Genomic DNA, 12,463 nt, shown 5'->3' with positions numbered 1-12,463 from the left:
GATTTTTAACATCAAAATTTCTATCCAGTAATTCTGTCTTCAACTATGTTTACAAATTTAACAACTTTATTTTAGGTAACAAAATTCATTCATTTAAAGTGTACAATGAAATGCTTTTAGTATAGCCACTATAATCTAATGTTTAAACATTTTCTTCACTCAAAAATGAGACTCCACATTTATTAGGAGTCTTGTTTTTAAGTGAAGAAAATATTTAGACATTTTCATATCACCATTTTCCAGCCCCAGGCAACTGCTAATTTACACACTAAAGATTTGCCTATTGTGTACATTTCATATAAATGAGGTGAAACAATATGTGGATTCTTTTTCATTTAGTGTCACATGTGTTCAAGCTTCATCATGTCATGATATATTATAATATTTCTTTTTATGTACAAGTAATGTTAAATTGAAAAAGTTATACTTTGTTTATTCACATATCTGGCGATAGATATGTAGACACTTACGAATAATGCTGCTATGAACATTCATGTGCAAATTTTTGTGTAGATAAATTTATATTTCTCTTGGCTAAATCAAGGAATGAAACTGCTGATTTACATGGTTACTTTATGTTAAACATTTGAGATACTGGTTTTCTAAGTGGCTGCACCATTTTACATCCTTACCTGCAGTGCAGGAGGACATCAATTTCTCACATCCACTTACATCTTTAGTATTAAGAATTTAAAACAAATCTATTAAAGCTAATAACATTTACAATTGGTTAAAATGTAGGAAAATATAAAATTAGGCACATTTATTTATTTTTTATTTTTTTTCCATTTATTTTATTGCATTTTAGGTTTTGGGGTACATGTGAAGAACATGCAAGATTGTTGCATAGGTACACATGTGGCAGTGTGGCAAATTTAAACTGTAAAATGAGACATCAAAAAGTCAAAATGTGGGGAGAAGGAAATGGAGTTACAGTGTAGTGTTCGTTTTTGTTCTTTCTTTTTCTTGGCAATCAAAAAGAGGTAAACTGTTAACAGTTAAAAATAACTTGTTATAATTATATTTGTGTAACCCTGATGGTAACCACAAAACAAATAGATACATTAAAAATAAATGGCAAGAAATCAAAACACCTACTAATGAAAATCACTTAATCACAAAGGAAGATATTAAGAGAGAAAAAAGAATCTACAAAAACAAGCAGTAAATCCTTATCTATCAGTAATAACATTTTATGTAAATGGAATACATTCTCCAATTAAAAGATACTGAGTGGCTGAAAGAATTTTTAAAAAGACTCAACCATAGGCTGACTATAAGAACTTGACTTCAGCTATAAAGGCACACATAGACTGAAATGAGTAAGGATGAAAAAAGATATTTTACACTAATGTAAAGCAAAAAAAAAAAAAGAGAGATGAATAGGGTCATTACATAATGACAAGGTAGTCAACACAGCAGGAGGGTATAACAATTATGTATGCACCCAACACTGGACCACCTAAATAAATACAGAAAATACTAATAGACTCAAAGGAAGAGAATAAATTTAATACAGTATAGTAGGAACCTCAACACCACACTTTCAACACTGGACAGATCATCCAGGCAGTAACGCAACAAATAAACTTTGGAGTTAAACTGTACTCTAGACCAGATGGTTCCAACAGACATGTACAGATCATTTCATTCCACCCAACTGCTGCCACATACACAATTTGCTGTATGTGAAATGCATTAAAATCCTACCAAGACTCACAAAACGCTCCGTAATTGTGATAGATGACTTAAGGATTGTGTAATTTGCATTTAGTCCACATATGGATGAGGCCCTTGGTTGTGGCTCCTCTTGACCCCAAGTCTTATAAAATAAAAACATGACTTATAGGCCCATTATTTGCACCATATATAATCCTATTGTGGGAAGAACAGGAGGCACAGAGTTTCCATTGAATGATAACTATTCTGAAATCTAATCAATCGGATGCCACCTGTTTTCCAATTCAAAGTACAGTGATTATCACTTAAGTCCAATTCTGCTCTTTGAGTAAGGTTTCATAATGATGTATTGTTTTCTACTCTTGATTCCACCTTTTGAGATGACTTTCTTATACAATGAGAAATGGTCCATGTTTGTATTAATATTTTATATATCACTAAGTTTACTTGCTGTCTATAGAACATAGAGGCCTCAAGGATTTCTTTTTTGTAGTCTCTGTCCTTTTAGTTCAATCTGGTTAAACTCTCTTAATAAGTTTGTGTCTTTCTTATGAATATGACTTTGGTCTTCTGCATGACCCCTAAAACCACATCATTCTTTTTAAGACAGACCTTTGACTGCTGTGGTGGAATGTCAGATGGTTTAAGGTTCTTAGAATCGCTTCTGTCTAGCTAGCGAAGTCCCAGGCATCATCTTAAATGATTCTGAGACATTAAAAAGTCTTACAGTCATACCCTTAATTTGATCTTTAAGAATGTTTTAAACTTTTTTCACTTACTTAAGAGTCTGGGCATTAGAACAGTTCTACTTTACAATAGATCATGTTTTTGTCTTCCCATATAGTCTCTAAATTCTTCTTATAATTTGTCTTTTTTTGTAACTATCTTTCTTTTCATATCTTATTATGCAAAACTAAAAGGAAAAGCCGCATGATAAAGAAATTGTCTTAATCAGCATTATCCAGTTTATTGCTGAAATTAACGTGACAACATATTATAAGTGATTTTTGTGTCTGTGTTAATGACACCTACTGGTACATATTTTTCTTTTCTTTCTAATATCTTTCTTTGATTTTGGAATCCAGTAACTGTCGGCCTTATCCAATGGTTATGGAATTTGTCCTCTCTTCTCCTTATTTGAAAGAATTTATATAGCTTTAAAACATGTCTTCCTTACATATTTTACAGAAATCAACACTGAAGGTGTCTACACATATAATTTTGTTTTGGAGAGGTTTTTTCATTTAAAATCACATTCCTTTAATATAAACAGGGCTATTCAAATTTCTAATTCAGCTGAAGTCAATTTGGACAACTCTTTGTATTTGTTTGTTTTGAGGTGGAGTCTCATTCTGTCTCACCCAGGCTAGAGTGCAGTGGTGCAATCTTGGCTCACTGCAGCCTCTGCTTCCTAGGTTAAAATGATTCTCCTGTCTCAGCCTCCCAAGTAGCTGAAACTACAGGCGTGTTCCACTATACCGGGCTAATTTTGTATTTTTAGTAGAGATGGGGTTTCACCATGTTGGCCAAGCTGGTCTTGATCTCTTGACCTCAAGTGATTCACCCACCTCAGCCTCCCAAAGTGCTGGGATTATAGGCATGAGCCACCATGTCCAGCCAGGACAATTCTTATCTCTGAAATAATTTCTCCATTGATTGAAATTGTTGAATTCATTCACATTACTTGACACATAAAATTAACTTATTATCCTTAAAATGTGTATAATATCTGCTATATTATGCTCCTATTCTCATTTCTGACAGTACAAATTTGTCCCAGGTATCTTTCGTTTTTAATCAAATTAACTTGAGATCTATTAATTTCACAGAACAATTCAAAAAACAAGCAATTGATTTTATTGATTTCCTTGATTATGTCTCCATTTTATATCCCATTTCTTTTAAATCTTTGTTATATAATTCTCACTTTGGATCTAATTTTTTTCCTGTTTCTTTTTCTTCACCTTTTATTTTGGATTCAGGAGGTCCATGTTCAAGTTTGTTGCCTGAGTACACTATGTAATGCTAAGGATTGAGTTACAAAGGATGTCATTGCCTAGATAATGAGGACAGTGCCCAATGGCTAATTTTTCAACCCTTCCCTTTTCCCTAGTAGTTTCCCAATGTGTGTGGTTGCAATATTTATGTCCACGAGTATCCAGTGTTTATCACCCAGTTATAAAGGGAGAACATGTTGCATTTGGTTTTCTGTTCCTGTGTTAATTTGCTTAGGATAATGGTCTCCAGATGCATCTATGATGCTGCAAAAGGCATGGTTTTGTTCTTTTTTATGGCTGTATATGGCTGTCCATTATGTACATAGACAACATTTATCCAGTCCACCATTGATGGGCAAGTAAAATGATTCCATGTCTTTACTATTATGAATAATGCTATGATGAATATGAGAATACATGTGTTTATTTGGTAGAGTAATTTGTTTTCTTTTGGAAATAAACCCAGTAATGGGATTGCTGGGTGGAATGTTAGCCCTGTTTTAAGTTTTTTGAGAAATCTTCAATCTGCTTTCCACAGTGACTGAACTAATTTTCATTCCCTTCAACAATTTCCCTTTCTCTGTAGTCTTGAAATATCTCAAATTTTTTTTTCAAACATAAAGACAGATTAATTCAAATTAGCCAAATTAAGATTATCTATTCTTATTTATACTTCCTTCTGAAATTAATATTTGAATGGAAAATGTGTTAGTAAGTCATACAACATTAGTTTCCTACTGAAGTTTAAGACTCTACCAGATGATGCTCAGATTCAGAAAAACACTAGAATTATAAGACACTATTGGGTGATTATTTCAAAGTATGAAATACAGGTAAAATTTAAAAGAACATCTATAATAAAAAATGTCTAATTTAAAAGATGTAAATTAGATATGTAAAATGACATGTAAATTAGAAAATATAAATGAATTAACTCAATGGTGCCTATATGGCCTCTCACACATATTAATGCCTAGAACATGTCTAAATTTAAGTCAGAAGCTCCTTGCCCTGAAAGATTCCCTTTCATCTCTTATCCCTCACTCTACCTCAGATGGAGAGAGGGAATCCCATGACACTCTACCCAGGCTACAGGTTAAAAATACCACATAGTCCTTTATGTGGTACAGACTAATATCTAGGTATATACAGGATTGACATTAACATTGATAAAAAAGTATTTCAATTCATTAAAGAAAATAAAACTTAGAAGTTACACCCTTAGTCTGCACAAGTGTAACTTTAGTCACTTAGTAAATTTTGAACTGGCTCCCATTAGTGGTCAACAGAATACTTTGTATTTGGCGTAGAAACCAAATAAATCAGGCTATTACCTTGACAGTACAAACAATGTTTCTGTTTGTAAAGTGCCAGTTTTAGATAAAAATTAGTTAAATACATTTTAAAATCTGCTTTGAAGCAGGGACGCTGCATCTTTCCTTTGCCTGTGTTAGTATGTGAACGTTCAGTCCTACTGATCCAACCTCACTAGGGGTCACCGCTCACTTTAAAGCCAAGACTGCCACTGTCATGGCTATGGAAAGACACAGCCAGCCAGCCTACTGGCAAAAAACAAACCCAGACAAGCTCTTTCATAAGACTCCAAGTAGCTTTTATGTTAAATATCCTTCCCTTCTAGGTGATATAAGTAGCATTATAAATAAATAGGATTGACTGTGAGGTAGCTACACAGTTTTAAAGATGCTTTCAATAAACATTACGCACAATTTATGATGTAGCTCATTGATACACTAGCTGTTTTGTTTTGTTTTGTTTTTGATGAGAAGGAAAACAATGAGCAAAAGGAGAACACATCTTCAGTTCATTTAGAAGTCAGCATCAACTTCAAGGTACAAAGTTTCTCTGTTGGACTCAAAAATCACTCCCATCTTCAGGTACTTGCCCACTCTCCTCTTCTCAGAGAAGTTAGTCTTTTCTTCCAGTTGAATATTCTCCACAAAGTCAAATGAATTTTCTACTCTGAAAACTTTGCTAAAGCCCAGCTCCAGCATGTTTGTCTGCCATAAACTCAACGCATTGCTTCATTAAGTTGCAGTTCATCCCGATGAGCTTCACAGGACAGATCTCAGTGAGGAACTGCTGTCCTATCCTGATGGCATTGGCCATTATTTATTTTTCTCTCTGCTCCAATGGTTTGTGTACGAGGTGTTTGAACATCAGATAAGAAAAGTCACAGTGTAAACCCTCACCTTTGTTCATAAGTTTGTTGAAAAATGTGAGGCCAGACATCAGTCCCCATTTCTTGAGCCAGAATATTGATGCAAAACAACCACAAAAAAAGATGCCTTCCACTGGACAAAGAGAAATTCCCTTTCTTTGGAATCTTTAATATGTCAATAAGGAGACTATATACTTCAGAATGTAGCTTTTCCCATAGCAATTTGGAAGCCATTGAAACAGTGGGCTTCTGTAAGCTGAGCTTCCTGGCTAAATTGCTCTACCTAGCTTTCATTTACTATGCCATCAGTTGCTTCAACAAAAGCCAGAACATAGGCCATGAAATATTTTTCCTGGGAAGGTGTACTCACTCCACCATCCAGAAGGAAGCCCTGGGTTTCTTATACGCCTGTCAAATACGATGGTACTCAATAGGAAAGATCACAAAGCAGCACAGGTTTTCCTGCAAAGATACACGATGCTAACAATAGTCAAAAGAAAACTGGAACAGCTATATTAACAGACTTCAGCATAAGGAGAATTATCAACGACAAGAGAGGAACTACAATAATACCACAGAAGTCAACTCTCCAGGAAGACAGAACAATTCTTAAATCGTATGCACATAAGACTATCAAATACATGAGAGCAATAATTGACAGGACTGAAAGGAGAAATAGACAAATTTACTGCTACAGTTGAAAACCCCTCTATGTAATTGACAGATCTGTGAACCAGTAAGGACTTAGTTGGCTTGAACTGTGCTATCTTTCAGATTAATTTAAAAAATTCTTCAATATTACATCCAACAGCAACTGAAAGTATATTCTCAAGTTTATATGGAATATTTTTCAAGTTAGACCACATTCTGGGTTACAAGACATAACTTGAACAAATTAAAAATAATAGAAGTTGACAATGGTAAGTTTTATCAGATCCCAGTGCTACTAGAAAACAGTGACATGACGGTCAATAAATATTCTCCCACCTCTACCATTTGTTGTCAATGGTAACAAATTACTGCAAAGAAACACCTTTCCTCAACTCATGTAGGTAAAACTTACAGATGTTCCCTTGTTTACATATGAAAAGGCAAGATAAAACCCTCTAGATTTCTATCTTCACCTCAAAAATTGTTAGCTGAACTGTTTCACAGATCAATCAGAACAAAATGCATGCTTACCAAAACTTGTTTGAGCTTTGCTTCATCTGCCAGGCCCCTGAAATATGACTCATTCTCTACATGAGCCAGCCTACAAGGAATCTTCAGAGACCTTTCCTGAATACAGACTGAAATCAAGATAAAACATTTACTATCGTCTGATCTCTCCACCATAGCTTGTACCCCTTCCTCACAGGAAGTCCTTTCTAGCCTCCTTTACTGCTTCTGACACAGAAACATCCATTTTGTGCTTACCCTTTGAGACTTGAAGGCCTCATAGTCTGCACCTGCATCTTCCCACTTCCCCTTTGCAATAGGCCTTTTCCCCCATTGCAATGATTCTTTCAAATAAGTCTCACCTAACCTAAGCCCACATTTGTTTCTTATTTCACAAATTATACAAAGTGTATTGCCAACCACAATTAATTATAAATCAATAACGAAAAAGATTGCAAAAAATCACCAAATGTTTTAAGATTAAACATCATTATTCTAAATAACACATAAATCAAAGAAGTCTCAAGTGAAATTTAAAACATACTTTGTGTTAAAAGAAATGAAATGACAACATTAAAATGTGTGCTGTGCAGAGAAAGCAGTGTTTAGAGTAAAATCTCTGGTGCTAAATACACTTACTTGAACAAAGGAAAGATGTTAAATCAATAATCCATGCTTAGCTGTACCAAACTGGAAAGAAAGAGGAAAAAAATTAGTAATTTAATCCTTAAAAAAGCAGATTAAAAGAAGTTTTTTAAAAATAGCACAAATCAATGAAAATAATTAAAAGATTAATAAAATTGATAAGGCTATTACCAAGGAGCTGCTTGAGGAGACAGTCTGTCCCTTATAGGAGCTTAAGTGCTGAGCTGTGAGCTCCATTGTTCCATTCAGAGCTGCTGGGCAGGTACGTTTAAGTCAGCTTCAGCGGAACTCATAACCATCTTTTTTTCCCAGGTGCTCTGTCCTGGGAAGGTGGGACTTTATTTATGTTTCTGTCGTGCTGCTGCCTTTTTCTGGGATGCCCTGCCCAGCGAGGAGGCAGCCTAGTCACAGTCTGCCAGCAGAGGCATTGCTGAGCTGCCATGGGCTCTGCGCAGCTGCTGTGTGAACTTCCTTGCAGTTTTGTTTATAGAGGTATAGTTAGAACTGCTTCAGTAATGGTGGACTGCCTTGGTAGTGAGGACTGCCTCCGTAGTGGTGGATGCCATTCCCCCAATAGAGCTGGACCATCCCAGGTCCAGCTGCGCTTGCTGAGAAACTCTCGGTCCAGAATGTTTCAGATTGCTGGTCTTTGTGGGGATGGGAATTGCTGAGCCAAATCACCTGGCTCCCTGTTTCAGCCCTGTTTTCTTCAGTTGAATGGGTAGCTCTGTCTCCCAGGCATTCCAGGTGCCAGTTGAAATGGCCATCCAGATTTGTGTGAGTTTTTGTGTGGAACTGCTGGGCCGGCTGAAGTAGCTGTGCTGGAAACTCGTCGTGCATTTCAGCCTGGGAATCTCCTGGTATGTGGGCAGTAATAACTCGTTTGGAAATGCGGTGTTCGCCCACCCTCTGCATTGTTCTCACTGGGAACTGCACTCGAGAGCTCTTCCTATTTGGCCATCTTGGATCCCTTCTCCCTAGATACTCGATTCTTAAGGACAGAAAGCAAAGCGCCCCTCTGCTTTGATGTGGGTTACACAAAGTTACTTTCTTCCAAAACGCCCAATATATAAAATGGGGAAGAAAAAGAATATTTAGAGTGGGAAAATGTAGTAACTATTACCTTAACCAGGTAATCAAGGATAACAACAGTGATAAGCCATGTAGATAATATGTACACTTGATATAATTTACTCAGAATGGAAATTTACCTCTGTGGTCTTCCCACTATAAGCCTCAAAACCCTTTCTAATTAGGGAGAAACTAGACAAATCCCTACTGATAACATTGTTTAAAAAAAATCTCAGTGGTAATCCTTAAAACTGTAAATATATGTTTACAGTTATGTGTATATGTATCTAATCTGAGAACCAGCCACAGCCAAGAGGAACCTAAAGAGATAAGACAATTAAATACCACAGATATACTGGATAGGACTCTGGAGCAGAAAAAGTAAGCATGATAGTTGATAATAATGTATTTATGTTGACAGTTAATTATTACAAAATTACTATGCTGACTTAAGTGATTAGTAAGAGGGGAAACTGGATGCAAAATGTACATGGTAACTCTGTACTATCTTTGCAATGTTTCTATAATTCTAAAGCTGTTCTTAAAAACAAAGTTTTCTACATTGCAATTTTTGCCTTTATGGGTTCATATCTTTATTTTCCCTGCTTCAGCCATTCTCATTCCTAGATATTTCAATATAATTTATTATATGTAAGATGAAAAAAGGAGGGGAATAATCATTATGTACATTGGTTGCTCTGAGCTACTTATAGCATGATAAAATAGTCATCTAAGAATTATTATATCAAGTTTTTAATTTTCATTCTAAGATAACAACTAATCATTTTAGATTGCATAATATATACATATTTTAAAAATTCTTCATGGGCAGGTTTTTTTGTTATACATATATAAAATTCCAAGAACTTAGAACAGTGTCTTTCATATGAATATTTGTGAATAAGTAAATGTATTATTTTTTAACCAAAACCATAGTAGATATTATATTATCAATCATGGTTATTACTTTCATTATTTAAATATATATAATAATACATATATAATTATTTCTAGAGATTACATTTAAAAAGTTTAAAAAATACACTTATTTTCATCATCACAATTAACTCATGATGCTTCACTCAATTACCTTATAATAAAACACATGCAACTCAAAAAGAAAATAACTAGAAATATTAAGTATTAATCATAACAAAGAACTTGTATTGGAGTCATCTACATGAAACGGCATGCTCTTTAAACTGCTACAAGAATTGCTATGAGAAATCCTAGGTTATTTTCTCAAGAGGAGGGAAATGCTTTTATCCTTTTAGTAACTACTTGATTTTTTCACAGAGGGTTATTACACTCATCATAGGTAATACATCACCAGGCTGTTATAGACTGTAAAATTTATGAGATATCTATTTGTCAAACTCTGTGAAGGCACTCTGTAGCTTCTTGTGCAGGATTAGTTTTGCTGGAAGTCCAGCAGACAGAGGCCATTTAATAAACTCTTTGCTGCTAGACAAAATGATATCCTACTGGTACCATCTGGATATATGTTGGAATCCGGTTTTAACTCTACTGGTAGAAACAAGAGTTGAGCCAGTGAATAGCCTCCTATATAGAAAGGTTTAAACAAAGGTGTTTAATCAGCATGCTTGTTGACTAGTTGTATTGTAACTCATGATTTGATAGGATAGGGACTTTAAAAACAGAATATTTTAGTAATAATTCATTTTTGAAAACTCTTGGAAAGTAATGTAAGTATTTTAAACTTTTCCATTTTACCTAATAAATAGTCATCCTAACAATTACCTTTCTTGTTCTGCATAGATTTCAGTCCTATATAATTTCATGAATTTAAATCCACAGGCGTAGGGTCATTTATGTGATCATTCAGTCTTTGTCTCCTAGGAAACAGACTAGTCAAGAGATGGAAAATGGCCACCCACTTTCTTTGCCACTATTATTTGATCCTGCACTAATCCATGAAATTTGTAAGTTTCTTTCTTTTTTTTTACTGCTCATATTTGGCTGTGGTTTTAAGGCTGTTTTAGATTCTCATTTTTATTTAATATTTTATACAATTTTAAAATAAAGCTGTTCATGATATTAAAATGATAATTCTTCACTGATATAATTTCTATTGAAATTCTAAGTATAGTTGTGGAAATGCATAATACTATTATGTATTTTGTGAAAATTGGAAGGTGATAAAAACATCTAGAGAGGGAGATGTAAAAAATTATTTTCTGAAAAAATGTATTATAATATTGATTTTCATACTATAACATTTTAAAATATGTTATTGATATTACAGAGTTGTGGACATTTATAAATTATCTTATTTGAGGATAAGCTATATTTATACATACATATGACTGCTTATTACCATAATGGACTGGAATATTTAGTAAAAAGAAAAAAAAAAACTTGACCTTGATTTTCTTTTTTCATATTTTTTAGACTTTAGTGTTTAAATATAGTCTTGAAAATTTTGAAGAAAAAGATTTACACAGATAAAAGCTGCAGATGAGTAGTTAAGTAATATTAACTATACCTGGAAAGCTTGTTCTAAAGATTTCAGCTTATAATTCCACTATCATTGTTATCTAACATACAATAGGGGATACACTTTCTAAAATTATTTGCCAATTTCAAAATATGGTAGAGAAAAATGCAATTTATTGCAAGATATAATCTGAAGGCTAGAAATGGATACTTTTGAAAGGCATCCTGGTCCCTGGTTCTGCAGTATGCAATGTTCTATTCAAGAGGACAAGTTTGGATTTCTAGTTAGACAGTAAATAATGCAGTTTGAGGACAAATTGTTTGCTATTCAGATATCATCTGTTTAATTTGTCTTAAAACTGACAGTCTTTGAATAATCGTTACAATTTCCATAAGCCATTGCTTAAGAAAAGACAGCATTATCTTATTTAAAACTGTGGGTAATGGTATATGGAATTCATATCTTGCATCAAGCCCATAAAACAGAGGATTCTGCAATGCATCATTTGGACATATTTCTGCTTGTATTTTACCTAAAACTGTTTTATATATGTATTAGCCTTCCTATTTAAGAACATGCTAAACTATTTAGGGATAAACATTTATTTATACTTCTCTGGATTTCCCTTCTTTGCATCTAAACATGAGGGACAAATAACACTTAACAAAACCATTTTGGTTGGATTATTTATGGAGTGACATTGTAAAAATGCTGTATATAAGATAACTTTGGTGAAGCTAATTACCCCACTTGCTTATAAATATTTACTCATTATAAATTTATTTGAAGCAAATTACTTGGAGGTTTTGTTAGGAGAAACCATTTTTTGTATTATATAAAATTATAGAATTAAATATATCTTATTGTTAAAATACTGTTAAAGAAGGAAAAGACACATTTTTACTTAGAATACCTAGAATAGAACACCTTATTAATTTTCCACTTAACTTTTACAAACAGAAAATTTCAAGTAATCTGTAGCTGGGTTTAAAGTAACACTTATAGAAATAATAGAATAATGTGTTCCTAAAGATTTTGTGCATAAGTGTTTGGAAAACAGAAATAATTTCAGAATATGACTTTCAGCATTAACTAGATAGAATAGTCACTATAAATTTAAATAAATACTAAATAAATAATTATGTGTTTTCCTTCATTAAACATAATCAAGTTCATGTAGAAATGCATTTTACCTAATGATTATTGAACATTAAGCCATTAAAAATTATGAATAAATAACATTTTATGGATATATTTCATATATTTTTATTGCAG

At 33.5% G+C, this 12,463-nt stretch overlaps 1 pseudogene; it reads right to left on the bottom strand.

The window, feature by feature from the left end:
- Nucleotides 1-5,503: 5,503 nt before the first annotated feature.
- LOC116559947 lies at nucleotides 5,504-11,587 on the bottom strand (annotated as a pseudogene).
- Between the last annotated feature and the right edge of the window lie 876 nt (nucleotides 11,588-12,463).

This window comes from Sapajus apella, unplaced genomic scaffold (assembly GCF_009761245.1).
Source record: "Sapajus apella isolate SASKATOON/1434 unplaced genomic scaffold, GSC_monkey_1.0 scaffold25, whole genome shotgun sequence".
Lineage (NCBI taxonomy): Eukaryota > Metazoa > Chordata > Mammalia > Primates > Cebidae > Sapajus > Sapajus apella.
Note: the sequence above shows the minus strand (reverse complement) of the source record. Positions and strands in the feature narration are given on the sequence as shown.